Raw genomic sequence first — 21,444 nt, 5'->3', positions numbered from 1 at the left:
GCCCTGTGGGCGGAACCTCTGGCGGGTCTGGAGCTGGAAACAGACATTTCATTGGGCGGCGAAGGGAAGGGGCGTGGCCTTATCTGACTGAAATGGCCTGTAATCTTCGAGAAGAGGCGGAGGGGGCGGGGCGGGGGAGGAGCCTTTCTCCAGCCTATCCCTGCTGGACCTCAGGAGGTGTGGCCTGGCGCGGTGGGTTTGTAAAAACGAGGATGATCCGGGCGCCTCCTTCTCTAATAGGTCTTTAAGAGTTCCTGGACCCTTCCCCCGCAGCCATGCTGTGAAGCCCGTCCTGCAAGGAAGGGTCCTCCTTTTGAGGAGAAACATGGAGCCCACGTGGAAGCCGGCTATTACGAGTAGACCTAGGTTTGGAAGCACTTTCCTCACTGGAACTGACCTCATCTGGTCCTGCTCGTCCGTAGTTGTTGGGGAAAGGATTGAGCCCCGGTGGTCTGACGTCATCGTTAGCGTTCTTTCCGAGGGGCTGCCAGTTAGTTACTATGGTGCTTTGGGGTTTATAAAGCATTCTATACACATCTCACTGAATTCTCACAGCAAACAAGGCCTTTGTGTGTGAGGGTGCCAATGTCGTCGTCCTATTCCAAGTAGTCAACAGGAAGGAGGGAATTATTTGGTTTCAAGACCATGGATATATAGCATTTATACAATAGACAATGTACTGTTTATACAAAATGCTGTTTGTGCTATTTATAAAAAGCGACATGCATTTTATATCCGTACAAGCAAGGGACATTCTTCTCCACCTCAAAGAGGTTATAGCAGTATCTGATAAATAGGTGCTTGATAAGTGTTAAAGGATTTATTAGTTTGTGCCAAAGCTGGCATTAAAGTCACCCAGCATTACAGGCTTGTCCTCTCTCAGCACCTTAATGATGAGGGTCTCCTCAAAAATAATATTTTTCTTTGACCTCATCAGAGTTTTCATGGTGAGAGCTTACACACTGATAATGGTGGTATGTTACTTTCCTGCAACTAGCAATTAGGTTGGCCAATGTCTGTCATTCACTCCTTTTGGGAGGCATAGAAGCTTGTTAACCAGATTAGATTTGATTAGAAAACCTATATCAATTTCATAGTCATCCCCATCACTGAAACCCCTCCAGAAAAATGTTATCCGTCTCCCACTGGCCTTCATTTGCTAGCTCTGTGTCCCACAGGGCTATCGTTTGGATGCAGTACCTGCTGAGTTGTCTTGCAACAAGAGCTGCTTGTCTTCTGGTCTACTGGATTTCTTGTGGTCTGTAAGTTTACACATGTTCTATGTACCAATGGTGAGTGGAATCATCTTTGCAAGAGTTTTTATACATGTTTTTGTGTTTCAGCCCTAGAGTGGAACCCCCACCTGCAGAGATAAGCAGGCCAGGGTTAGGTGAAGTAGATAATTTTTAGGGCATCTTTTGTAGCCCCTTCCTCATGCCTAGAGGGGAGCAGTGCAGTCCATAAGAAGGCTGTTCATACACCCAGGGGGCTGCTGATCTCACTGCTGCTTCAGTCTAGTGAGAACAGGACTGTATGGCCTGGGCCACCTGTGTTAAGAGCTGTCACTACACCTCTTAGTGTATCCATACCTCCTGTTTTTGTTACTAGCCTCTCACCACAGGATTTTGAGGTAGGTAAAATAGTAAGATAGTAAAATAGCAAAATATTTGAATAGTAAAATAAAATGCTAAAATTATTGAATAGTAAACTAATAAAAATTATGCAATAGTATAATAGTAAAATGGTATGGGTGATGCTTTTTGACTTGTGGATAAATTGGAGTTAAGTGAGGCGGAGTTGTGCAGGTTCTAAGCACTCCACAGTGCCTGCTTTCTGCTACCTGCATGGTCCATTGAAACAAAATATTCATATCTGCCTGTTCTGCTGGGGAATTCTTCACATGCTTGGGGTAGACACCCCCCCAACTCACCTATGGATCTGAGGCCCTTTTGTTACCCTCAGCCTGGTTTAGTCTGTCTGCCAAGATGATTTTTACCACACAAGGGTGTGGCCATTGTACATGCTACAGCTTCTTGGAACCACAGGTGGGAACGGCTGGGGGGCAGGTAGATACCAAACGTGGATGCTTGCGCTCATGCTTTTTAGCGTGACGTTTTCAGCAATGTTGTCAGTGGCCTTCAGTGATGATGAAAACAGCATTAAGGTCAACTATCACCCTGACACGAAATTATTTAACTTGATAAGTCTACAAGCCAAGACCAAAGTGCAGGGAGAGTGGCTACATGACTTTTTACTTGCAGATGATCGTGCACTCAGTATAGCTTCTGTAGCTAAGATGCAACAAAATGTGAATTAATTCTCTGCTGTTTTTGCTAATTTTGGCCTGGCAACACCAAGAAAATAGAGCTTTCCATCAGTCAGCACTGCACCATCTATATATACATGGAACCATCAGTTAAAGCAAATGAAGGAATTTTGAATGCTGTGGATAAGTTCACTTACCTTGGCAGTATGCATTTCAGGAATATATAGATAGATCATGAGGTTGATGAACAAATTGCCAGAGCCAGCTCAGCTTTTAGGAGCCTTTTGAAATGTGTGGGAGAGAAGAGGTATTAAGCTGCCAACCAAACAGAAGGTCTACAGAGCCATTATGCTGAACTCATTGTTGTATGCCTGTGAAACCTGGACAGTTTATCAGTGCCATGCCAGAAAATTGAACCACTTCCAACTGAATTGTCTTAGGAAGATTTTAAAGATCACCTGGCAAGATAAGGTACTGGACACTGAGGTCCTTTCTTGAGCTCAGCTGCCAAGCATTGAGACTCTACTGTAGAGAGCACAACTCCAGTGGGCTGGCCATGTTGTTCGAATGCCAAATGCACTTTGCCTAAAAGACTATTTTATGGAGAACTTGCAGAAGGCCGGTGCTCACATGATCATCAGGAGTAATGTTACAAGGACACTCTCAAGATCTGTCTGAAGAACTTTGGAATTGATGGTGAACCATGGGAGACACTGGCTCATCCCAGGATCATGCAGCATGATGTGCCTGCATCAAAGAAGGTGTGCTCTATGAACAAAACAAAATTGCAGTAGCTCAAAAGAAACATGAGATGCACAAATTTAGAGACATCTCCTTCCCAAGTGGTTTTACAGACTATTTGTGGCTGAAGGTAGAGTCTTCTGAGCTTATATTGGTATAATCTGCCACAGCTGGTTACACTACACATAGACCCAACACTGTGATATTATTTTGGCCCTCTGAGCACAAAGGACAAACAACAACAATGATTTATTATATCCTGATGGAGTAATATGACATTTAAAGGGGAGCTGGAAGACTGTCTGTTGGGGAGTAGCTGGGGATAAGAGGCTTGGTTAGAATGCTGGGAAGTTCTGTGGAGGCTTGATTGCAAACAAGATAAGGCAAAAAGTTTACTTATCAGAGGTAGGGACTGAGGAGTAGAATAAAATGTCCCAATTGGAAAGGGATGAAGAAGATGGCCAGAAAACACCATACTGAGGAGGCTACCTCGAGCAAGTGGTAAACCAGGTTCATCTCTATATATGAAACACCTATTCTGGGGCTCAGTTTCTCTATAAGATTGGACTAGATGACTCCTAAGGTGCCTGCCATTGGCCTCTGAAGTTGTAATCAGAAATATTGATGTCCCCATTGAGCTGTGGTTTTCCACTACTTTAGTCTTTTTGCCACATTCATCTCTGCAGGGCACTGCCACCAGCGTTGTTCTTTGCAGAGTTCTCTAGCTTTTGAAGTCCTTCCCAACCTGGTTCTTTACTACCTTTCTAGTCACCTCAATCTTCTTGCTGTTCCTTGATTCTGACATTATCTGTCTTGTGACTCCATGCCTGTTCAATGACTCTTCCCCATGCCTCTCCTCTGATCGCTGGCTTCCTTCACTATTCAGCTTGGATCCAGCCTTCCGCAGGAACAGCCTTTTCTGATCCACCCCAATGCTAAGGCCTTCCATCTAAGATTACCTTCCCTCTATTCTGTATATCCTTTCTGTGTACATAATTGCTTACATCTTATTTCTCAAATTAGAACGTGAGCTCCTTGAGAACAAGGATTGTAATTTTGTCTGTCTAAGAAATTCCTAGCACTTAGGACAGTGGCTGACATGTAAACAGCTCTTAATGATTGCTGACAAATCTATTTTGCTGCTCACTGATATAATCTGATGGTCTTCAGCTTCAGTGGGCTTCTCCATTCATAAGTAAGGGTCAGCCAGCTAGTTTTTCATTTTTAATTGATTTTTTTAAAGTTAACATAAGTCTGTTTTCTTACCCCCATCCCACATTGAAAGGAAAAACACCTTTTAGCTAATATACATAAAGCAAAACAAACTCACATTGGACAGCTCCAAAAACTATGTCTCAAGCTGCACACTAAGTCTGTCACCTCTCTTGAGGAGGGGGGTAGCATGTCTCATCATGGTTCCTCTGGAATCCTGGTTGATCATTGAATTAATCATAGACTTCTACAGTCTTTCAAAGTTGCTTTTCTTTATAATGCTATTGTACAGATTCTGCTCACTTTCTTTTGTATCAGCTCATACTCATCTGCCCAGATTTCTCTGAAACTACTCCCTTTCTTATTTCAGTATTCCTTTATGTTCATATACTATGATTTATTCAGCCATCCCCCAACTGATGAGTGCCCCCTCTTTGTTTCTAGGTCTTTGCCACCACAAAAAAGCTGCTATAAATAGTTTTGCATATACAAGTCTTTTTTCTTCTTTTCTCTCTTTGGAGTATATGCCTGGTAATGATAGCTTCAGTAAAAGGGTATGAAAAGTTTGGTAACATTTTGGGCAAAGTTCCAAATTGTTTCCAAATTACTGAGGCAGCTAGTGACAGAGTGGATAGAGTTCTGAATCTGGAGTTAGGAGGACTTATTTTAAGGGAGAGTTATTCTTGGTTGTAAGCCTATTCTTTTTTGTCTTTCAAAACAGAGGTGTCTAACGTGGTTAGCCCACAGCACTCCTGAGTGCAACCCCAACCAAATTAAAATGTAGTTTCTTTCTGATTTTAATGTATTGATGTATTTCATATATAGATATAGATATAGTTAGATAGATAGTATGAATTGAATTTAAGTGAGGCAGACCCTTTCTCTTCAATGAGTCATGAAAGTCCAATGGCAGGACAAAGATCCTGACTGGTCATGGCCCAGAATGCATTGGTACTGAGATGTTGAACATCAGAACCGAAGCTATTGAGATTCCTGGTGATAAACTTATCCTGGGGGGAACTGTGATTTTTAGAAGTGGAAACCAAGCAGAGCAGCTACTGGGAAAAGAAGGACGTTACCCAGCCCCTATTCATTTTTAATATTAGTTCAAATTCTTATTAAGTCCCCGTGACAAACCGCTTAGCCTTTTTGCATCTATATGTAACAGGAGAATGGCCAGTGAGTGCCCAGCTTTTATGAGAACATATAGCGTGCTAAGTATGATGTAATCCCTCATGGAATTCAGAGCATGGGCAGGTACAAGATGACTTTTGTGTTCACTTGCCAATAATTGAACTTATATCAGGTTTCTGTTATGCTGTGTTCAACTATGTAGGCAAAGAATTTTTTGTACGGGTCCAGCTAGAGAGAGAGAGAACTAGCATGATTGCCCTATTCTCACTCAAATCAACATGAAGTTGTGGCCCCGCTCATGCTTGTGTAGTTAGTGTCTATTTTTTTCTTTCATAAGTGAGGGAGTACTGGATTCATAACAGACTAGGCTGTGACATTGTGAGCTTCAAAAGTCCAGAAGAGGGAACCACCAGAGGCCCAGATATAGGTGTTTGTGGGAAACTGAGCCCAGAGAAGAGCTCTGGAGCTGTCATTCCAACTCATAATAAGGAATCACATCCCTAGAATATGACGACTACCTCTCTTCAAGGCTCTAGGGTTAGCCTTGAGGGGTCAGGGCTTGTCTTTCTAAAGATTTTTTACTATGATTTTTAGTTTAAATCAATTATTTAGATTTAACTAGTTTTTATTGTTTGGTTGTGTCAGTCATATACAACTCTATGATTTTCTTGGTAAAAATCCATTCAACCACATTTCTCCAGTCTTATTCCTATATCATACACCAGCTACACAACTGAAGTTGCACATCAGGGCCTTTCCGTTTTCCTTACCAGAGCAGAGGGGTGTATGAGGTGTTCAGGGAGGACTGACATCTCTGATGTAAGGACTTGCTGAGCCTTTGAGAGGGCTGCTCATCCAAGGACGACTGTTGGTGAGAACTAAGGCATTGATATCTAATAGCAATGGATTTCAAGGGTTTCATAAGATCTCTGCAGAACTTAGTGGAAGTTGTATTAGTAGGTGGGCAGAAAGTTACACAGTCTCCCAAAGGTGTGTGTCACATCATTTAAGGCTATCAGGACTCCAGGCCTCCACCTCTTTTTTTCTAGGGTGCCAATAGTCACCAAGAGACCTATCTGTGGATGTCTCTGGCCAACTTGATTCTCCAGTGAGAGACAGAGGAAGCGAATGGAGTCAGCAGTACTACTCTCTCATTAGTTGGGGTGTATGAGGTATTCAAGGATGACTAACTCCTCTGGTGTGAGACCTTGCCAAGCCCTTTTCAGGGATGCTGGTCTTCCTTTGCTGTCTATCTGACACTCAACTCTCACCTGGAGCTCCGAGAAGCTGTAGCATGTGCTTTGGCCACACCTCAGTAAACTATCTTGGCAGACAGGTTAAATCAGGCTGAGGGTAACCAATAGGTCTTAGATCTGTCAGTCAGTTAGCACAGTGTCTACCCTAAGCATGTGAAGACCTCTCCTAGGGGATGGGCAGATGAGAATAATTTATTCCAATAGCCTAAGAACTGCTGAAGCAGGTTCTGTGGAGTACTTAGAACTTGGTCAGATGTTGAAGACACCAACATCATCCACTGAATCCCAGGTTGTCACCAATCATCTTAACTTTTGTTTTGCCACTTCTCTGGAAGAGAGAATGAGGCTGATGACTTTGTGCAACTTAGCCTCACAAATCCAATTGAGGCAGGAATGAAGACGGTACCCTGTTATGTCATTGGTCCTCTTCTAAAATGAAGGACAAACAACAACTCTCTGATTGTTAATGGGAGAGAGGCTGGAGCACTGGAAGGGAAGGCCAGAAGCAGGAGATAGGATTGTCAATCTCATTTCTTAGAGTCATGAATAATTCTTCCAACGAGTAGCTGAGATGCTTAGGTGGGCTGGTTTAGACCTCTGGTCTTATATCCCTAAGTGACAATTGCCCTTCATCTTTTCAATATTTCATTCATCTGACTTCATAGAGCAGTCTGTTGTCACTAGCAGATTTGATCCCTCCATCCATCCTTCCTTTCATTTAGGGGTGCAGGAAGGTGCTTCATAGGGACAACCATTACTTGGGGAGTACTCAGACACAGCAGCTTGGGACCACTAGAGAACCACAGTCAGAGCTGGAAGGAACCTCATCAACCTCTCAAGGCCAATTCCCACTAGAACCAGTTGTCGTCATTGAGGTTCTTCTTGAAGACCTGTAGTGAAGGGCAACACACATGCTGAAGAAGTCCAATCACTTTTTGAGCAGCTCTTGCCATTTTGAGTATTTCCTTATATTGAGGTGAAATCTGCCTCTGCAACATTACTCCTATTGATCCAAGTTTTGGTCTTTCGGACCATATGACAACCCTTCACATGTCTGAAGGTAGGGATTGTGTCTATCCCTACGTCTTTAACAAATATTCACTGATGCCAAAACTCTGATAGTCCCCCCCTCCTGCTCCAAAGAAGCCCCTCCCCTCAAGAAGCTTGTATTCTATTGGGGAAAATATAACATGGTAAGAGATAAGTATATTTTTAACATAAATTTTTATTGGTAGCTCTTTTTTTTAACACCACCAAAATTTTTCCAGAGACTGTCTCCTTTCCCCTTAGAAACTCATATAAACAGGAATGTTTTTAAGGAAAAAAAAGAGAAAAACTGAACAATACATTGGAAAAAGTTTGAAAATATGGCATGAGAAGCTGCATGGAGCTAAGCGAGTTGAAAAGAGAACAGATGTACCCGCCACAAAGATCATCCATGACTTCCTAAAGAAGGTGTAGTTTAACAGGGCACACAAAGTGTCAGGATAGATGCTGTGGTATTGATTATCGATATCTGCTTTGGCCATAGACCCTAAGGTACTTTTGTATCTCTTTATTCCCCTGGGCTCCCTCCGGAAAGCCTGACATGGGAAACTGTTTCCTTTTCTTTGTTTTAAATGTTTGTTTTGTTTTTATAAACAGTGTTAACCACAGATCTTGGCTAGTCTAGATGTAATCATTGAAAATAAGAGGGTAATTGGGGAGGGAGAGAGCAGCCCCAAGGGAGGAGAGAGATCTGACAATGATACATTACGTAAGAGACCTGGGTCTGTCACAAGGCTCAGAGATTTTTTTAAAGATAGAATTACACAGCCTTCTATCTAACTTCTGTTAAAAATCTCTGTGAGCTGCTAAAGCAGAAGAAACTGCAGATCCAAAAGGGGGACATGGAATCAACCAGAGTCCAATCACAGTTTACAAAGATTATAACTGCATTTATTTATTGCCTGAGAAGGAGAAACTTGCAAGCTGGAGCAGTAAGACAGTGTTCTCATCTACGCAAAGGAGAATGGGAAAGGGTGAAGTATTTATACGTATTTGAGGTATTTATGGCTAAGTCAGGGTTAAGGGAGAAGCACAGTAACTTGGGAAGTCAGGCAGGAAGTAGGGGTCTAGGGAGAAGATAGCTGTCAATACAATAAATCAGGAAGTAGGAGGATTGTTACTATTTCGATAAGTCAGAAAGCAAGATGTTTGCTTTTCTTTCTGAGTTGGTCGAGAACGGTTTTTAGCAGCTGCAGATAAAGCTGACTTTGCAAAGAATTACTGGTATGTCAAGCAACCTTGGACATCAGAAGTCCTCCTGATTGGCTGGTTGTTGCGCTACTCCATTGTCTGGTTCCCCTGTGAAAAAGGGAAGCTCTAGCACATTTTATCAGTTAGTACAAGCATTACAGAGTTCACGTCCACCCTTCCCAGAGCAGAGGAGAAGGTTTTATACCAGAAAAGCCATCTGGACTATGAGTCAGTAATAGGGCGAAAGCAGGGAAAATACAAATGGTGGAAGAACCCTTGCTCTCCATCCCTATCTCACTACAACTACAAATGTATTTTGAGACATGACTGGTATTTTTATTTGTTCTGTTGTACTATGCTGCCTTCCCCAAACCATTTTGAACCCCCAAGATCTGAGGAAGGTGTAAAACCTGAATTGGTTAGTCAGGAGAGGCATTGTGACCCACTCTGAACTCAATCTACCATAATGTTTTGCAATGCTCTGGCATAATGGACATGCCTGGCTCTCTGAGTGAACTCAAAATGCCCTTTCCTGTGTCAACACTATAAGGCCAGATAAAGCTGACCAGAGTACTCCTCTGCTCATGACTACCAAGGACAAGGTGCCTCGAGCAGATGCTATCTTGAATAATGGGACTTTTCTTATCTTAAGTATTTTATGGACATATACTGTGTTATGGCATGTTAGTGGTAAAAGGAAACATATCCTAGATCTATAATTTCAATTGACATTTTGACATTCTTCTATTTTATTGTATTTGCAACCCGTTCACTTAAGAAATTCCTTTCTCATGTCATATATGCAGCCTACAATTCTGGCTGACATAAGCATCCTGAGCCAGGAAGGGAGGAAAGGGTAAGAGGGAATTGCTCTGAAGATATAAGGTCTGCTTTGTCTGTCCATCTTTGCATTCATTGTCTTACAGTAAGCTTCCATGTGTATCTCTATATGCATGTTTCACAAGCTGTGAGAGAAATAAACTCTCATATTTAGACTAATTTTGTCATCTTTCTACAAATGAACTTAGTAATGGTTGACAATGCATGTTTATTACTCATGTAAGATATGTATGTCCACATAGGTTGTCTAAATGCATGTACTTTGGCTTGTGGATGACATGGATAGCTTTGATCTGAAGTCTAGCCCACCTCTGCAGGAAAGGGAGCTAGAGGTGGTGCTTGTACCACCAGCACGCTAGGTTGGGAGAAAGGATGAAGAGAATTAGGCCCTGGAGTTTTGCTGAGGCTGGGTGCTCTTTTCCCCAGTCTCTGAGAGGAGCATCAACATGTAATTGTATTTATCTTATACCTCAGTTGTATTTATCCTACATCTCAAATATTTATCTAGCATAGGAGTATGACTCTGGGTTCATAAAGAAAGCAACTTCCCTGCTTGCTCTTAAGGGAAAGGTAGCATTTATTTCTCTGTGTTAACTCCTTCCCATCATGCGATGGATATTCACAAGGCTGTTACAAATAGGGAATAAACTCTTTACTTCATGCAAACAATAAAAGAATTAAACAGATTCAAATTTACCATAGAATATGCATGGGTAAATGAGCTTTATGTCTGAAAACTCAGGTGGAAACTCAGCTCAAGGTAGAATAGAAAGGACAATCTTACCCAGAGGAGGTCTATTCTGGTAGTATCTGGTTTAAGACCATCCAGAGACAGGAGGACAACTTCCCATGCATGTCTGCTATTTATAAGTCTTTCCCCTTAGCCTGAAGTACCCTCTGTCCATGGGCCTCTCTTCAAAGAAATTCTGAGACCAAATCAGTAAATCCATCACACAGATGAGAAACATTACGTTCAGCCTTCTGCTTATCAATCAGGAATCACTCCTGAATATGTAACAGCACACAAAACAGGCTTGGTTGGAAACCAGATTACATCAGGGAAGGTTTCTACTTAGGTAAGTGGAGTAGGAATAGTGGGTTTCTGGGTGGTAACAGATATGGGAGAAAAAAAACCCAACAAAAGATATTTTTAAATACCTAGGAGAAGAGGTCACACAAGAATAGAAATATTTTGTTAATTATCTTGTTCAATTTCTGTTCTGTGCATGAGTATATAAACACATACTTATAATATTTATGTACATATGTATATATATGTGTACTTATATGTATTTTTTAATCAGCAAAAATCCACCTTTTCTCTTACCTCTTCTCCCCCGATGAGAACCAAAGGAAAAAAAAACCCTTTTACAAATATGTAGTCAAATAAGAAAAAATTTCTGCATTGACCATGTCAAAAAAAAAGTCTCATTCTGCACTTTAAGTTTTTTTTTTTTACCTTCTTATGATGTGGCGAAGAACACGTTTCATTATTAGTCCTCTGGTATTGTGGTTGGTCATTACATTATCAGAGTTGCTCATTTTTTCAAAGTTCCTTATCTTTACAATGGTGTCATACAAATTATTCTTCTGGTTCTGTTCATTTCATTCTGTATCAGTTTATGGTAACTCTTCCCAGGTTTCTCTCAAACTATTCCCTTCAAATTTTCTTATAGCACAATAGTATTATATCACATTTATATTCCATAACTTGCTCAGCTGTTCCTCAGTTGATAAGAAGTCCCACAGATTCCCAGTCTTTGACACCTTAAATATGCTGTAACTATTTTTGTATGTCTTTATTGGAGTCTGTTTTGCTTAAGACTCATTTTTGCTTAATGTACCTTTCTTCTGATTCTGCTTTTTCCCTTTTCCCTCCTATCTCCCTATTGAGTAAAAGATATTTTTGTACATAACCAGTTCATCTGAGTATGAGGTTCAAGTGACAGCTGTTCCCCTCACCTCATCTTCACTTGTATAGATGTTTACTTGCATGCACTGATTATAGACACTGGAGATGTTAACAAACAGAAAGATTGATCCCAGTTTACCTGTTTGATCAGAGAGCTCCCAGCTGAGGTGAAAGTAAAATGACTGATTAGCAGTCCTGCAAACTACACTAATAAAAGTTTTTCCTCCTAGCTAATTGTAACTTTAGTTATAAGTTGTTACAGAATCCTATTACTTCGGCTAATATACGCTGTAATTCTTTAGCATTTCTTTTTATATAAGAATCTTCTATCAGCTCATATCTGATTCATATTTTATATTGGGTACCTCTTTTCTTACTCTCTTCCTTGAGGAAGTCCTTAGAGTTGGGAGCTACAACTATTACTATAATCATTATTATCCCCTGTATATCAGGGTAATCATTTTTTAATAAGCTAATGAATGTGAGGAAAGGAAGTCACATCTCACAATCCAGCAATGAATTTACCACGAGAGCTTGGTACAGGACAGAAAACAGAGAATGTCTCAAACCCTGTGAGATCAGAGAAATGGTACATGCAAGTATTGGATACTGTCTATTTCTCAGGTAGACATTTTGTTTGCTGAAAGAGGCAGAAAAAGGACAATTATAAATAGCACTATAAAATCAGCTTGGAAATAATCACAAACCCTCAGGTAAAAAAGCTTGAAGAGTAACAGTCTGTTCTGAGGACCAGATGAATGTACTAGGAGAACTGGTTTTCTGGAGGGGTGGGAAGGAAACTGATTTTCCAGTAAGCAGCCATTGTGACCCATCAACTCATTTACATGTAGCATGGGGGTGTTGTTATGTGTGGCTTGAAGGGAGGCAAAAGAGACATATTTAGTCTCCTCTCCCTCTACTCTTCTCTAAGAGAGACTTTACTTCCTGCCAACAGGGAAGCAGGAGCTTGGGGTCAAAAACTTGGTCACTCTGCTTTCCTTGGAGAGAGGGACACCAGGCTAGAATTATAAATTCTAATTCTAATATAATATATAATTAAATAAAATCTATAAATTATAAATATTCCCCTAAATATTATTAGCCTAGGGGATGTGACTTTCAGGTTCAAGCTAAACTTCTGATGGCTTCCACTAATTGGAGGAAAAGTGGACCTCCAAACTTTATATCCTTTCCTTCGAAATACTAGTTCTGCAATGAACACACCTATTAGGTAGCAAATAATCCCTTTTATCCAAGTCAGTGGATATCTTAGTGAAGGAGCTCTCCCACTGGGAGTAAGATAACTCAGCTCAACTATGAGAGAGTCCTAGAACTCATCCAAGGGGAAATTCCTCAAAGTCTCTAGAGTAGCAATCTGGAGTAGGACATGATGGAGACTTCCAGCTCCTCTCATGCCAGTTTCTTCCCAGAATCTTATTTTTCCTTCAGCAACAGAAGTGAGGCTGCCTTTGTTCATCATCTCTCTTGAAGCTCCAAGGATGAAATACCCCAAATCCAAAGAGACTGAAGAGTCCAAAGAAAGTCTTGAGCTTGAAGGGACCCAAGAAGTTGGAGAGACTGAAGAACTAGAAGAAACACACGAGAGTGGAAGAGACTAGTTCTTTCCTTTCTACTCCCTGACCTCCAACAACTCTACCCACCATGGGCACAGGATATTGATCTCTACCAGTGAGGAAAGAGTCCTAGATCAATGGGCTTTGGGACTCAGGTTATATACATATGGCTTTTTAGAGTTTTAAAAGTTATATCTAAGAAGTTATTAATCAAATAATTATTTTGGGATTGTGAGATAACTTTATAATGCAAAATATTATTGATTAATCACATTCCTTAATTACATATAGTTTGATTCTTATTAATTGTAGATTAAGAAGTGTGTATGAGTTTCTGTGTAAGCTGGCAGGGAATTGGCTCCAGCTAGCTTCCCTGTTGGCCATAGGTTTTCTATGTCTCTGTCTAAATATTTTTTTCTGGTTTTCTTGATGTTATGTTTCAAGTCTTGTTTTCACATGTAGTTGTATGTGTCTCAGCAGAGGGGTAGAGCTTCGACTCCTCCCAATAACAGGAACTTTGTCAAATCTGTTCACTATGCTTAATTGACTGTCACATTTGCAGCCTGTTCTGAATCACAAATTCTGATTCTAACTTACAAGTGGTAGAGCAGATTGAACCAACCCTTATACAGCTGGGATAATCTTTGTTATGGGTAGAACAACTTCTCCCACAGCTAGAGGAGGACCAAGCCCTCTGGAGAGCAAAAAGTTTTCTCTTACAGATAGAACAATCTCTTTTATAAGTAGAGAGAGAGGTCTCTGAAGTGTCCATGGACTTGGCAAAATACTTCTGGGTTTGATTTTGGATTCTTTAAGGGTGTAGAGATCAGTTCAGACCTTAAGTGGCAGCAAAGAGGAAAATTTCTGTGGCACACAGACAGCTTTAATTACCAGAAGGTAAGGCTTGCTTCACGGGGAGTAAATTGCAAAACCATGGGAAGTACTAACAGCATTCCCACTGGAATTCCCTTAGAAAAACTCATGAAATCCTGGGATGAAAAGAAACTCCCTGTTCAAACAGACATGAAGAAGGGACACATCATTAAGCTATGTAAAATTTGGTCTAGAAGTGCTAGGGATTGCACTGATGAATTGTTTTGTCTCCAAGTTGGCATTTTCAACTATTGTCTATTAAGAAGACAGAGTGGTTATAGGAAATTCTTGTAGTCCTTACCAAATAAACTATTGGTTTTGCTGGGAGGTCCTCTCTGATGGGTGGTACCCCCCTCTCCCTCTTTCTCTCTTCCTATCTATTCTGCCCCCTTATTGCAGGGAAACCTAATGTTTTATGAATCTCCTAGGGATCCACCTACAGGTATGTGCCCTCTTCGAGAGAGACTAGTTCAAGACCAAACAAGTGGAGTCCTGGTTCCTGTTAGAAATTGCCATCCTACCAACACCTCTGATCCCTCCACCTGGGGAAAGAACACCTCCACATTTGATAAGGTCCTATGAGCTATTGGGCTACTTTCAAACAGTGTAATTCTACCTGAGGAGAGTTATAGACTTAATGAACAACTTGCTCTCTCCTGGGAGAAAAACAGCTCTTATAGAAACAGCCTACAGGGTTCTGGCAGGAGCAGCCTTTGCTATTCTAAGAAATCTTCCTAATTAGTCTCTACAAGACCCATACTGGAACCCTAACAGAACAACCAGTTATACAAGGCTACGTACAAGCTAGAGATGTATTGAATAGAGGGATGTAAAATTGTGCTGCCCATTCTGAGAACTGAAGGAAATTTCAGGAGACTGTTTAGAAGGATGAGAGTCCCAACAGCTTCTATGAGAGTTTATGCAAAAGTTCTGAGAAATACATGGGACTGGATCCACTTTACAACTTTTGTTAGTAATAGCTAGACATTCACAAATACTTTCACAAACACTGCTCAGGGTAACAAGAAAAGAATACAGGTGAACTTAAAGATATTGCCCAGAACATTTTTGAAGGAAGGGATAAGTAAATTGAACAGAGTGATGAGAAAAAGGAGAAAGCTAAGCAAGAACTCCAAACCATTTTTGCCTTCAGTCAGCTCAGTCAGCTCCATCCTTCCCTCCATTGCTGAGATTCCAGAAGCCAGGAGAATGTTTCTATTGCCACAAAGGGGTCATCTTCCTAACTGGTGCTTCAATAAAATGCTTGGGGGAATCAAACCCAAGAGATGATTTAAGGGCAGTGGAATGCTGTGAAAGACGTTGGCTGTATGAATATGCAGGAGGTAGGGCAGGACTGAGAGGCATGAAACCAGCGTTGATCATTCTTGACTCTGCCATCCCTGTCTTCGCTTTCCCCACACTAACAAATCCCATGTCACTCTCAAGATGGCTTTCTATGTGGTTGACTTGTAGATGCTGGAGTCTATATCTGGTTCTTATGACAATGCCAGCTAATGACTGCGACTCTGTTGGGTCCCAAAGGATGGTTGGGTTTCTGGGGACCCTCAAAATGTATTCTTACTCTCTCCTCAAATGATCGTTGTGAGCTCCCTTTTGGTGGAACATTCTTTCCTACTTATGCCTGATTCCACAGTTAGCCTTTTAGAAAGAAACTTTTTCTGTAAACTGCCTTTCTCCCTCTCCCTTTCCCTCCCTCCCTCCCTCCCTCCCTCTCTCCCTTTCTCTCTCCCTCCCTCCCTCCCTCCCTCTCTCCCTCTCTCTCTCTTCCTGAAGACTCCCTTTTCCTTTCCCCCTATGTTACTTGATTTCCCATAAACATCTGAAGAAGACTCCTTTTTACACTTTTCTGGTCTTCTGGATGATCTATCTCTCCATTATATCCATTGGTTCAAGGGGCTCCTGAAGGACCGTCCATACTGACAGGTATCCCTGAATATCTTTGGACCACTTTGTCTTCAGATGTTGGACTGTTAAAGACTGCCATTCCAGTTCCAGTTCTCACCAAGGAGGAGTCCCTGCCATCCGTTTCTTAAAGCCCTTCGTCAAAGGAGGCTGTTGAAGGTATTACTTCTACTTTTAACTCCTTTAAGAGATCGGAGCATCGTTGTGCTTTGTAGATCCCCCTGTAATACTTCCATTCTGACTATTAACCTAAACTATGTCCATGTGGCAAGTCAGTATATCACTTTGTACAGTACTTATGCATGGTTAATACTTATATCTAGACACCCAGTAGTCCCTATCCCTGCTACTATGGTTTTCATTATTCTCTGTAAGGCAACCTGTTTTACAGTGATAGATGTATGCTTCACTTTCTTTAGTATTCCTAATCACTCAGATTCCCAATACCTGTTTGCCTTTACCTGGAAAAGGACTCAATGGACATGGATACCTCTGCCATAAGGAGATGTAGAGAGCTACTTTGTTCTTTCAAATTCTGAAGTAAAATCTAGCTTCCATTACATTCAAAGGTTCCACCCTGGCCCAGCTTGTTGATGATCTTTCTACTAGCATCACCCAGTGCTAATGTTTGTCAGAATGACAGTGGACACCTCTTTCTCAAGCTTCACTGCAGAGACTATAAAGTCTCTTAGTTAAAGGTACAGTGAGTGGTGTCTTTCCCAGCTTGAACATTTTTGGCTTCATTCTGTCTGCTGGCATTTGTACCATATCTCCAAAATGCACATAAGCTGTCCAGCAACTGTTAGTTCTAAAGATGAAGAGACAACTTTGTGCCATCTTACAGGTTGGGAGTTACTGCTGACACTGGATTCCATCTTTCAGTGAGATCACTAAGCCCTCAACTGCCCTAACTAATGAGTCTGTTCCAGAACCCTTGCAGCTTAAGCCAGAACATCTTACTGCTCTTGCCAATCTGAAGAAGGCTTTACTTTCAGCCCTAGCCCTTGGACTCCCAGATTACAGTAAGTCCTTTTCCCATTTTGTGCACAAGCATAAAGGAGTGGCCTCCAAGAGTGCTTAGGCCCCCTCTTCACCCTGTTGCATCTTATTCAGCCCAGCTAGATTCTGCGGCTGCAGGCTCCTTGTTTGAGAGCAGTCGGTACAACTGCCCTGTTGACTGAAAAGGCATGTGATCTTGTTCTGGGTTCCCCATTTATATAGTGCCTCTGTGAGGTTGAGGCTTTTTTGCTAAGACATCACACTCAAACCTTTTCTGATCAAACACTTGCTAGGTATAAGATAACTTTGTTGGGCAAGGAAAATGTGACTATCAAATGGTGTTCTATCCACAATCCTGCAACTTTACTCCTTGATTTACCACCTTCACGTAAGCCTCTGCATGATTATTCTGCTACAGTGGATTTGGCTGAATGACCTTACTCATTTCCCCTACTAAATCCCAATTTGATCTTCTACACTGATGGCTCCTCTTTTATGAGGGATGGCAGTTGGTACACAGGTGCCACTGTGGCCTCTGACCATGATGCCATCTCTTCACTGCAATCTCAGCACCCAGGCAGCTGAGCTCTTTCTCCTCACTCAAGCCTGTCACCTTGCAGCTGACAAAAGTGCCAATATCTACACTGATTCATGCTATTCTTCTGGAGTCTGTCATGCTATTGGAACGATGTGGCTGCAATGTGGATTTTTAACCTCAGCCAGTAAAACCATCTATAATGCTGATTTCATCAAAGAACTCTTAAATACCATTTGACTATCCAAGGCTCTAACCATTGTCCACTGCTCTGCCCACACCAATGACACTGATCTTATCTCCTGAGGAAATTGCTGAGCTGATGAGGCAGCAGAACAGGCCACTTTGGATAGTCCTACTCATGTATTTGAGCTCACTACAATAAGACGGGGGAAGGAGGGAGACTTTTCTCTGCCTCTTGTCTATGAAAACCTTGCCTCAGGTCTACAATGATGCAGAATTTGACAAGTAGAAGCAGAGCTATAAGGCTAAACAGGTCTTTGGGATCTGATTGACTATGAAAGGTAAGCTGCTTCTCCCTTAGAGCTTCTATCACTGGATATGTCTTTTTGTTCATAAGAGATGCAACAATGGCACTCAGAGAATAGTGGACACATTAAGGCGGTCTTGGGTTTCTCCTGGTGTCACCCTTGTTGCAGCCCACATTTGTGCTGCTGGCCTGACATGCCAAGTGTTTAACCACTATGCCTTTCATAATATGGCATCCAGGGTTCACCCTTTAGCATATACTCCTGAGCACTTCCAAATTGATTTTATCAACCTGCCAAAGGCTGGCCATTATAAATATTGCCTTGTGATTGTTTACCAGCTTATACGTTGGGTTGAAACATTCCCTGGATCTAAGGCCACTTTTGACTTTGTCAGTAAAATTCTTCTCTAAGAGACTGCTCCTGTTTTGGCCTGGTTTGGGGAGGGGGGTGTCCCGCTTTGCAGACACTGTGTTTTCTCAGATCTACTTCACTCCAGGAGTTACCTCCAAGGTTCATACCCTTTATCATCCTCAAAGCTTACGCCAGGTTGAGTGCATGAATAAAGAGTTTAAGGCTCTAACTGCCAAGTTATACTTCAAGACTCACTTAAAATGGCCTGGTGTTCTTCCCCTTGCTTTGTTACATCTGTGGAGCAAACCAAGGGGGAGAATTATATATATCTCCTTATGAAATGCTTTTTGGTTACCCCCCCTTTTAAAGCAAAACTTTTGTCCCCAGTATATATATATATATCTTATCTGGGAGGAGATACATCTATTGCCTCTTACCTACGGGAACTGCAAAATAGACTGAAAGAACTTCACGAGGCAAGAGCTACAGTTATAGACTGGACCTTTGTTCTGCTTGCTGCACAATCTCCACCCTGGGGATAAGTCTGTATCAAGAACTTCCAACAGTCTGTTGGACCTCAGCCTGCTGGGAAAGCCCTTTCTAAGTACTCCTGATCACCAGAACTGCAATTAAAATTGGAGAAAAGGACTCTTGGATATATTGTTCATATGTGAAACCTACCCCTAACCTCAAAACCCCTCGCACTGACAAAGTAATATAGCCCTAGGTTGCATGTAATTGTTACTGTCCCAAACAGCCCTCCACACTAGAGTAAACACATCTGAAAATAGAAAGGGTCAAAGATTTCAGGGTGAGTGGTTCCTTTATTCCTTTCCATTTATTTTTGGAGTAATTATATATAGAATTGCCAGAACAGAACTGGACCCACAACTGGCCCTTTTCTATCTTGCTGTCTTGCTACTCATTGCGATTTATAGCCCAATCAATTTGGAAGGTCAGCCTTCTAACTCTGGGAGATTAGCTAACCTTGGGAGGTGGTTGTTCCACACACTACCTGTAGCAGCACTTGTTTTCTTTTGGCTCATTATGATATCTGCCAATCTCCCTTGTGGCTACTTTCTGATTATCTTAGCTATGCTACCCTTTGTCTTTGGAGGACTGCTATCTCAATCAAAGTCCAGAATACCCACGTTAGAGTCTCACTTTAGCACAGACCGTAAGGGTGGAAGAAACCTTGATTGTATACCAGATTCACATGGAGGAGGTCTACTCTGTGGGGAGCATCCTATACAAAAATCCACTGAGCACGAATTTCGCCACCTTTCCCCTTTATGTAGAACTAATCCTTCAGCCAGGGGTTGCAGTGGGTTTAATGGGTCTAGTGAAAGGTCTAGCGGGCATTCACGTAGAAGGAGAGACACATACAAAATAAACCCCAATGTATAGAATGGGGTACAACACTCCAACCACGTTGAGAGAGTTTTTTGGATCATATTTCCAAGTTTGGGCGTAAACAGAGTATTTCAGTCTATAAGGAATATTTCTGCCAAGGTTGAGAAGTTAGTGCAGGATACAACTCAGATACTCAACAAATTGTCAGTGAAAGAAAATGTGCAATAAAATGACTCCTGGTTGTATCTCCTTGGTTTGCCTCACTATTTTCTTGGTTTCAAGGGAGTGACATATTTGTCACGATCATTAAGTGGTTTTTTATAATACTGGCTGTCATTATCATTCTCCCTCCCAGTGTTCAACTCTGTGCTAATTGTTGTACTAAAGCATGCTTCATTTTGGTTCCTAGAGACATTATGGTAGTTAGAGATGATATGTTAGTTAGAGATGATGCACCCCAGGAATGAGAATAAGCTGAATTATGTAACTTTTAATAATCTGCTTTTTGCTTCTGTGATCAGGCTTTCTGCTAATAGAGATTAAGTCTGTAGATTTAGGTTTAGGCTAGACTTAGGTCTTTGGATGATGGTAATTCATGGGAGACATGTTTCCCAAGAATCAAAGGAAGAAATTGTGGAATTTTAATCAATTATCAACCAATCACTTATGTTTAATCACATTCTTTAACTACATCTACATTTTATTCTTAAAATCACAGCAGAGTAAAAGCGTGTGTCAGTTTCTGTGTAAGTTGCTGCAGCTCAGCTGTCATACTAAGTCCCCCATTTCTATTAAAAGTCTCTGACAAGTTAAGTTCCTTATTTCTAAGAGCCTTGTTGCTCCATGGTCAAATGTAACACCCTGAGTATTGCTCACCCGTCGAAGTCCCCCATTCCAATGGAAGTTCCCTGGTCTCATCAAGGATGGTCACATGAGACAGGCTTCCATGATGGCAATGGAAATTTCCAAAACACCCCAGCAAATCAGAATGTGTAGATACCTATGTGAATCAATACCATGTTCCTCATTTTGGGATTCATGTTCCTTGTTTATGAGTATAAAAATCTGTAAACTCGGTCTAAGGTCTTTGTACTAACTGAGGTGACCTTGTGCCCACTTTATTGGCAAGCCTGTTGCTAGCCATTGATAATAAATTGATTTGCTTGGATCTCTTTGCCTCAGTTTCTTTTATTACCAGATTTCAATTGTGACAATAGATTGTTGAAAGATGGATTTTATATTGAGGCATTAGAAGACATAGATGTGAAAGGAAGAGGAGACTACCAGATGAAGGCAGAAACAGAATAGAAGAGTGAGTAGGAATAAGGATCAGAAAACACATAATGTGATAGAAAAACTGTTTACAGGAGACAAAGTAAAGTTAAACTTACAGTCGTAGTCTGCAGATGTTTTTGCTGTGAACGGTGCTGATTGGAAGAGATATATTGCCTTTCTGAGAGCTGAGAGCAGAGTGGCAGGAGCAAGGGCAGGGTCACCTAAATGGTACTCAATAAGCTTTACAACTGCTAGGTCAACAGGGGAGAGCTGAATCCTGCTGCTGTGTGAAAAGCTGGCTGGGCTAATTTGTCTTCAACAGTATCAACAATGTGAGAGAGGAAACTTCTTGGGATGTCTGTGATGCCCTTTACTGCCCACTATCTCAAGAGTGGGGCAGACAGGTTTTGCTGCCATTTGGAGCCATGCTAATCTATCTTTACTTGAAAAGTATGTTTTCTCAGCACTCTA

General features: G+C 41.5%; 1 long non-coding RNA gene across 2 annotated transcripts; it reads left to right on the top strand.

Annotated features, from left to right (window-relative positions):
- The first annotated feature begins 3 nt into the window (after positions 1 to 3).
- On the top strand, positions 4 to 20,866 carry LOC140533183 (uncharacterized). Of its 2 annotated transcripts, XR_011976822.1 has the most exons (3): positions 133 to 14,070; positions 15,961 to 16,128; positions 18,733 to 20,866. It is a non-coding gene; the product is annotated as an uncharacterized lncRNA (long non-coding RNA). The 2 variants fall into 2 exon arrangements; XR_011976821.1 differs by having other exon boundaries at positions 4 to 16,128.
- The last annotated feature ends 578 nt before the right edge of the window (positions 20,867 to 21,444 follow it).

Source organism: Notamacropus eugenii, chromosome 1 (assembly GCF_028372415.1).
Source record: "Notamacropus eugenii isolate mMacEug1 chromosome 1, mMacEug1.pri_v2, whole genome shotgun sequence".
NCBI classification, from domain to species: Eukaryota; Metazoa; Chordata; class Mammalia; order Diprotodontia; family Macropodidae; genus Notamacropus; species Notamacropus eugenii.
Note: the sequence above shows the minus strand (reverse complement) of the source record. Positions and strands in the feature narration are given on the sequence as shown.